The sequence below is a fragment of the Panulirus ornatus genome, chromosome 31, assembly GCF_036320965.1.
Source record: "Panulirus ornatus isolate Po-2019 chromosome 31, ASM3632096v1, whole genome shotgun sequence".
Lineage (NCBI taxonomy): Eukaryota > Metazoa > Arthropoda > Malacostraca > Decapoda > Palinuridae > Panulirus > Panulirus ornatus.
In genome coordinates, this window is record NC_092254.1 from 2,527,680 (window position 1) to 2,536,570 (window position 8,891).

The window sequence follows — 8,891 nt, forward strand, 5'->3', positions numbered from 1 at the left end:
GAGGTGTTGAAGATTTCTCGGTTTGTATCCATAACGGAGCCAAGAGCGCACATAACACGGGCGTCATGACGCAAGAAAGAATGCGCAAGATGGTCATGAGGTTTCCATAAGTACTGTACCCATTCAAGGGGCTTCCAGACACACTCCACTCATTCATGAGGCTTCTGGGAACAATATACCCATCCACGGTTCCGGGGACACTGTACTGACTCATGGAAGAACCGACCCACACACCCATGAATGAGGCTCATCTCAACGCTGCTCTTATTGGCGAGGCTTCAACGCTGCTCTTATTTACGAGGCTTCAACGCTGCTCTTATTTACGAGGCTTCAAGGCTGCTCTTATTTACGAGGCTTCAAGGCTGCTCTTATTTACGAGGCTTCAACGTTGCTCTTATTTACGAGGCTTCAAGGCTGCTCTTATTCATGAGGCTTCAACGTTGCTCTTATTTACGAGGCTTCAAGGCTGCTCTTATTTACGAGGCTTCAACGCTGCTCTTATGACGAGGCTTCCTTCGTGGTCAACCATCATTCACAAGGCTTCAATGAACACTGATGCAAGAAGGAAGAACACATTCTTAACCCTTAAACTGACTATATCTGAGATGATTCCCATGACGGAAAAAAAAAATACAGAATGTCTAAATGAAAAAAAACACAAAAATAGGATCGAAAGTCTTCTGAATTTGTGTACACGCCGACTACCATATAATTTTTGTAGCGCCATATGGGGAAGCTTGCCTCCTAGTGACATGCATTTGGCATTCATGGCGTTTTAGGGAAGACTGCGGCCAACCATCGAAATATCCCTTCAATATCATAATGAAATAATTGAAGGAATTATGATATCAATTATAATTCTCAACGAATTTCCTTCTATTTCTCGTCAATAATCTCCGAATACAGTTTATGATTTTTTTTTCCCAATGGCATCGACACATCATTTCAGCAACTTTACGTCCAAAATTCATTTAACTTCTGTCTATTGTCTTGCCTTCTTTAGGGTCAGAAATTGATGACATATGTTTCATGGCCTGCAGAAAATTTCATCCGGTCTTGAAACAAAACTTCATTCAAAAATATACAGGCTCCTGTAAATGGTAGCGCAGTACACTGTTGCCATATGAAACGTTAGAAGGCGGCGTCAAGTATGAAGGTCGTGTGAGACAAGAGTCTGGTAACACTGCCGCCATGACACGCAACCACCAACAAGAAACAAAAACTACAGACGTCCCTACAGTGGAAGCCACGACCATGACACACAACAGACACCGCCTCTGACGGACGACCAATGGAGCCAAGACGCCGACCAATAGGCGGCCAGCAGGATCCACTGGTTGTTATGTTATGGACCATATAGACAGACGGACGCCCACGCTACCGTACAATGGCGTGCTCCTATATCACTAACTTCATCAGACTTTCAGGTCTCAGGTTACAGTCATATAGTTACCGCTTTACCGACACGGATGGACTGGGGGGCTTATACACCCTTGGCTTTCCATTGCCCTGCACTTCACGTACCTGTATTAATTCTGTAATACTCGTTTCTAATATGTATTCCTCTCCTTGTTGGCATGTGGGAAGGCATGTACATACTGAAATGATATCAAGTTATGCTGTAACTGACATCTGAACCGCAGTTCATCGTAAATTGAGTACTGTCAAGCATCGCACAAAAAGAAAGTACATTTAGAAAGTCTGAAGGAATCTGCTTCAAGAGCCATTGGGGCAGCGAGACCATATTTGCCCTTAATTCTACACGATGAAGTCTTTTTCGTCTAGCGGCTTTCATGCAGTGGCGTATCTAGGGTATGGTTGGTAGGGCAGGTGCCCTGGGCGCCACTTGAAGAGGGGCGCCACTCAACAGGTTTGGTTTTTGATCTATGTTACCCGATTGACATTTTCAACGGTTTGGTTTTGTGAGATAAACAAGAAACTCGCCTACTTTTCAACTATAGCAATATTTTGCTACTATCAGTTGCATTACCGCTTCTACGTTATAATTTTGATCAAATAAGTCTTTAACTCTGAGTCCTTAAGAGTTTATATATATTCAATTTTGGCGTAACTCTTCAACTGTTTACAAATTACACTATACATCTTTATATACATCCAGTGTATGTACATTTCTAATCAAGCCAGGGGCTGCGCAATTTCAGTGCTTGCCACAGGCGCTATTTCCCTTATATACGCTCCTGCCTTCATTAAATTGCAATCAATAAGTCTAAGAGCCCAAATTACCAACCAACAAACCTGTCTCACACACACACACACAACAATAAAGTCATTGCTTAATGCTAAAGAGGCTGAGGGAAATGTAGGCAAATGCACATATATGAACATACTGTCACACATATACATTCACCTTCATCTAGTGTGAAAGCCTACAATAGAGCAGTATCTACGCCACACTGGTAATAATTATAGCACCAACATACCAACCAGGAGTCACACAAGCTCCGAGAATAATTATATAAAAAAATACTAGAGCTGGCACCTCACCAGGTAATCCGCCACACTCATGCAGGAAAACGAATCTTCCGCAAGGCTGTTTCCACCAGGAATCCGGATTCATATCCAGTTGACCTTTTTTTTTTTTTTTTTCCTCTAGTTTCTTTTACTCTCGGATTTACAAATACTGGAGGTTCAGATGGGTTTTCATATGTCATTCATAAAAGCGAAGAAATAAACTCTCATAAACACGTCTATATGCCTAATGCTGCCATCTCTTTATTGTTTCGCGACCTTGAAATGTGAAACTGACTTCTTACTATATAAATCTAAATCTGGATTCATATTTGATAAATCGTTTGCGAACAGATTACCCATGTGGCGAGTTCTGATTCACATAACCATCGACAAAATATAACTTTGATAACCCTGGCTATGTATGCCTCCATCACCGGATAACCACGAGGAAAATGAAACACGATGGTAAGTTCCCAAGTGCACTTTCGTGTAGTGCTCGCAGCTTAAAGGCCTTGTTATCATACCTAAGGGTCGTACCGTAGCACCGTTTTCCTCAGGGGTCGTGCCGTCGTGCGCAAGGGTTAGAAAAAAAAAAGGGGGTTTCACCTGTCTAAGTTCCAAATTAAACTTCTAATATTTTCACACTGTTGTGAACACGGAGCGAATTCAGGGGTTAGATGCCTTGTGAACTGGACCACTACTACTTGATGTGCTATTATGACCTCAGCCCAGACGAGGTACTAGGCCTCATCCACGGCTGCCCCGCTAATGCAATCAATGAATCTAGTAGACTAGTTAGAGGGATGAAGTGTGCTAGTAAGACTAGCAACACAATGAAGTCCATGAACGCACCTACAACTGCGAATCTACGCAATGGATCAATACGCAGCAGGAAACCACCTGAAAAACGCAATGCTTTATCTACAGAATATTACAACACTATGATGCAATATGACTGTGAGTCGATGTAGTTTTCTCAAAACACACTGTTTCCCGCCAGCAGAGCATGTCCGGGGGTCACACGGTGATACCGTGACTTGACCTGACCCCGGTCAGGGGTCAGGCACACACGGGGTAAACACAGGCCTTGAAGGACGCCATCACGTCTGATCTTAACCCGCCATCTGAAGACCTTTCATCTGATTAATATGTTTATATCGTTATTATTATTATTATTATTATTATTATTATTATTATTATAATACATAATCAGTTTCCCGCGTCAGCGAGGTGGCGCCAGGAAACAGACGACGAATGGCCCATCCACTCATATACACATTTAGTTGAGTGAATAATAATATTACTAATGATTTAGTTGATAATACGTAATGGGTGTTATGTGGATCTACAAGGTTCTGGTATCAATGCCTGCTGGCAGGTGATGGTTAATGTTAACAATGTATCCAAACGTTTAAAACTGTTAACATTCTCAGAGGTAAACTCGAGACGGAATACCTGAAACTGAACTAAATCCTGTCACATGTGAAGCCTGTTGCAAGTGGAAATGAGAAACTTATGATGAAACCACTTGATAAAAAGAGATATCTCATTGAGTGTGTGTGTGTGTGTGTGTGTGTGTGTGTGTGTGTGTGCACTTGCTCAAAAAAATGGCGCCAGTGCTGACCATCATAATAAGATGTGTGCAGACACGACAACGTCCTTCTTCGTCAACACCTCCACCTAGAGCCATTAACCCCCAGTGAACCAGGAGTGTATCAAGCAGTCCTACCCACCCCGTGTAGGTCTGGATGGGGGGGGGGGGGCGACGCCTTAACATATGACACAAGTTATCAGGTCTCTCCTTACTGACAACCTCATGTTTAGAGATAAACAAACTTTGTCCACGTTTGTCTAGCTGGTGAGATACGGGAATCTGGCCACTCCTTCTTGGTCCCTTTCTCTCCGCAGAGAGAGAGAGAGAGAGAGAGAGAGAGAGAGAGAGAGAGAGAGAGAGAGAGAGAGAGAGAGAGAGAGAGGCAGGCAGGTAGGTCACCGGCAGCAGAGCTTCCGTCACCATGGAAGGTGTCACAAGAGCCGGCTCCCAGCAGCAGCAGCAGCCGGCTCCAGCCGGTACCCAGCAGTTGACGGGCCTTATCCAGCCGCCAAGGCCACTCATACAGCCTATTCCCTATCCAGTCTCCCATTGTGATAAAACGTCAGTAAATCTACATAGCGAAGATGCTTTCAATCTCCTTTGAAGAGACTGTCTGTACTCGTAGTCATACAGTAGGTGACGTGGTGGAAGTCAAAAGAATGCTCCAACCTAGATCAAGTACACCTTCCCTTTACAAGAGAGAAATTGTAGCAAGCGAAACTGAAAACCGCCTTCAGTAGAGAACACTACCTGTGCGTTCCAAGGACCCTGGGGCACCAAAAACACCCTTAAATTCCCTAACGAAGTGGGATGCAAGCTGAGCCAAGGACACCCGGATGGGTTACCTTTCCCAACGACTCTCCGACGCCATCCAGACCTGGAAATGCTACTTATATAATTGGTTCCGTCTCTCCTTCGTAGCGGGCGACAGACCCCCCCCCCCCCACCAGTAACTCAATATTTCGCCTTAAATCTATTTGATTTGTCCCATATGTTTATTCAAAAATCTTTAAATGAATTCTGGGGGCTGGTAAGGGAAGGAAGGCATTGATGAATGACAAACGAGATATATTCACGTATAACATAATCATCTTTTATTCTGCGAGGCTGTATGTGCCCTGAACCCATAAGCGATATACCATATATATATATATATATATATATATATATATATATATATATATATATATATACATATATATATTCGCGTCCTCAATGTAGACATGAGAGAAAACATTATGTTCAGTAGTACGAAGAGGTAACAGCGGACTGCGTACGTGACCTCGAGACTTGAGCATCACAAATATAGCAACAACTGCTCCCGACGAAGTCACAATAATACGAAAGACGAATCAACTGAATTCACCGTCCAATATTACATCATGAATGACAAAGACAATATACTTTCAGTACCATCATGTAATAAATAAATGCAAGCAGCTTTTAACTTAATGAAATTGAAGAGAACGTCCTTGATGTATTGGCCGAGAGGTGGCAGCACGCACGGTCAGTATCGCCAACACAGCGACCACCGCGCTAACTTTAGCAAAAGCACCAACCTCCCGCCACGATTTCAAATGCAACAAGAAAACACTGGATTTCTTCTTATTGTCAGAAGCAAAACTAATGAAACTAAATTACAAATTAGCAAATTACAAACAATATAGGCACCTACCTTACAAAAGTAGACACAGAAAGGAAAACAGTGTATCATATTATGTATCATATCACTGAGCTGATAAACCAATGTGACAGGAATATAACATTATGGATTCCAAATTGTACAAACAAAAATAGAAATTGTTCATCAGTCTCATTTCACTATTTGTTTGGCCACATGAGATAACAATGAAATCATTTGAGCTTCACGTCTGAATTCACTGGAAACTATAATCCAGTTCTATAATATATGAACGTAATTTCTATATAACAAATGACGTCCGAGTAAAGGCTTGTGTGTCATAACAGGAACACCAAAAGTCGGCCATGTTTTCAGGATATTCCAGGAAAAAATAATCAATTTATCCTCTTCTTATCACAAGGGTTTATGTCTGTGTATTTTTAACCGGGCTCTAGTCTAATTCTATTACTATTAATCATTATTTTGATTACCGTAATCATTATGGTGTCTAATAATACCTTCAACAGCAGCGGTTTTAATTTGTTACTTTCCAATGTCATAATTGTATTAACAATGATATCAGTTGTTAGTTATCGTAATTACATATTTTCATTTGAGTCATTATAAAGTTTATCATTTCGTTATCATAATTTTCTACCTAATTTTATCATTATTGGCATTATTATTTTATATTTATTATGACTACAGGAGAGGAGGACAAGATAGCAAAATCTGCTCAAGCAGAGCACTCAAGGGAGATCACTGGGGGGTTCTGGGCTGGGGGCGGGCCCCCTAGTGCTTGCTTTGACGTCTTTGCAACACTGCCCAGTGTTGGGGTGTGGGAGTGGGGAGGGGGGGGGGTCTTATCTTCCCCGTTATTGGTGCCAGCCCTCCCGAACTACGTTTCACCAAATAATCTCTCTTTTCCTCGTCTCCTGCTCCAGCATGGCCTCCTACAGGCTAGTCACCCGCCTGGGAAGCGGCCTTGCTCTCCCTTCCTCGCGCCATTCGACAAATGTGAGTGACATATTCCTTCCCCCGCTAAAATCTCTCTTTTTAAAAGTCCTGTTTACTCCTTACTACCATTACGGCCTCCACCACAGAGCTCCGCCAAGTGACCGTAGGTAACATATAAACTGTGAGACGCCCCTTTCATGGTAAAACAGGTGTTTATATTAAATAAAACCTATATCGTCATCTAAGGCGTTCGACAGTAAATGGTTTTATTCCACAAAAAAAAAAAAAAAAACGCTGAAAGCAGCCATTATGATTCGATTCTGCTGAGTGCTCGATAATTTCCGTGAAGTCGGTGGCGACGTCAACAGTCAGTGGTGCCTTGTGAATGAAGAGTTTACCCTAACACACTTCATTGCAGAAGAAAGAGAATGTCATCTATAATGTCATTATAATGTCGAACATTTGTGAGTTTAGAAAATGTCATACTTTTCATAATACGATAATTATATCTTCCGCGGCGTTGTAGGTAAAGGGAAAATTGACCGTTTCGGCCATCCACCTGCTAGGACGCTGAAAGTATGTTTTTCCGATGGTTTTCGATGCTTTGTGCACGATTCTGGCCTTCACTTCTGCTGCAAATCAATACAATTTGAGACATCAACTCTATCATCCAACGATAACTGGAGACCCCAGAGGGAACTGGGATTCTGAGTGGCGAAAATCACAAAAATAGGGATTTAGAATTGAAATGAAGGTCAGAATCGTTCGAAAAACATCAAAAACCATCGGGAAAAACTATTTCAGCCATACCAAAGCTAACCAAACCCCTGTTAGTCCGAAACTGTAATAATACAGAAATAGACATCCAATTATAGATGAAAATATCAAGTGTTCATGAAATAACATACGGCTTTGCCAGTACATATCTCGTAAAAACGGTATGTGTATAATAACGTTTCTGGCTAGAAAAAATAAATACAAACAAAATAGAATGAAAAAAATATTCCATATACTGTTAATGAATATCGGTCAGTTTGCCTTTTTTTTTTTTTTTTTTTAGTATATTTTGACATTATTGTCCGGTAAAAATATTTGGGCGCTTCGCGTCACACCGGGAATGTAAACATTGACTCTGCTGATAAATGCTTCAGGTTTTACGTGGTATTTAAGTTGATTATTTCAGTATGTTCACAAGTACTAATTAGATATGATGTTAATTACACTTATCATATTAAGTCGGATTACTGAGTTATGCGCCTTTCTATTTAATAACTAGGTATATCGCATATATAGGGTAAATTTTCACACATTTGCCCCACAAGCTCGCGTCGTTAGGAATATATATTATATATATTGAAAGTAATACGTAAAGAAATATAGTCGATTAAAAGAATTATAGATTTTTTTTTCCTACTTTTGTCATCTTAGAAAGTTTTACTGTTTTGGATCAATCTCGAGAACATTTCTTGGGTCAGGTCGTGGTAACAGGCCAGGTCATGTGACAGCTTAGGTCATATGTTGCTCAGGTCATGTTACATTCAAGCTCATACTATAGCCAGATCATGTTACAGCCCGTTTTGTGCCCAATGTGTTTGAGTAATGTTCCTGTGTTTGTTGACGAAATTAATTGTAAACTATATAATTAACCACCAAACTAGGTCATCATCGCCTACGTAACTATAAAACTTTCAGTGAAATCATGGCACGTAATATGATACAATACAATTATACACAAAATTATATAACGATCCACAGAATCATATAATCATAAGTGAAAAAATGTACTAAACAAAACTATAGAAATATCTACAGAAGTACATAGTTATCAAGAATAAACATATTATCTTTACAAAATCCAAACGATCAACAAACTTCGTTAATCGCACATAAGGGTGTTTACTGTAAAGTATTTCTACCTGCTCATACGGTAAATCATGGCACTGTCTTCTCTCCTTTCAAGATTCTACGTCGTGAGTATTCCACTGTCTTCCCACCATTGACCTGTATGGACTGAACCATATCACTGTATTACTTTCGCCCTCTGTAGACGACAAGGATTAAATTCTCAATTATTTCTTACCTCCTTAGACCCAACTGGTCCTGATTATAGAACTGTAATCCTCCAACTGGCATAGGGTCATGACGTCTTATGCTCTCCCCAACAGGTAAAGGCGGTAGTCCCGTCACTCAGGCTGAGCAGCACGCCTAGTCGCCAAGCGACACAGAAGGCCTATACCGAGGTCCCCA

The 8,891-nt window shown here is 41.1% G+C and overlaps 1 protein-coding gene across 1 annotated transcript in view; it reads right to left on the reverse strand.

The window, feature by feature from the left end:
- Positions 1-8,891, reverse strand: part of LOC139758682 (uncharacterized) — a 78,714-nt gene extending 69,823 nt beyond the window's left edge. Inside the window, exon 1 of the mRNA XM_071680294.1 lies at positions 8,725-8,891. The gene's annotated coding sequence lies outside the window, so the exon portion shown is untranslated. The remainder of the gene's footprint in view (positions 1-8,724) is intronic.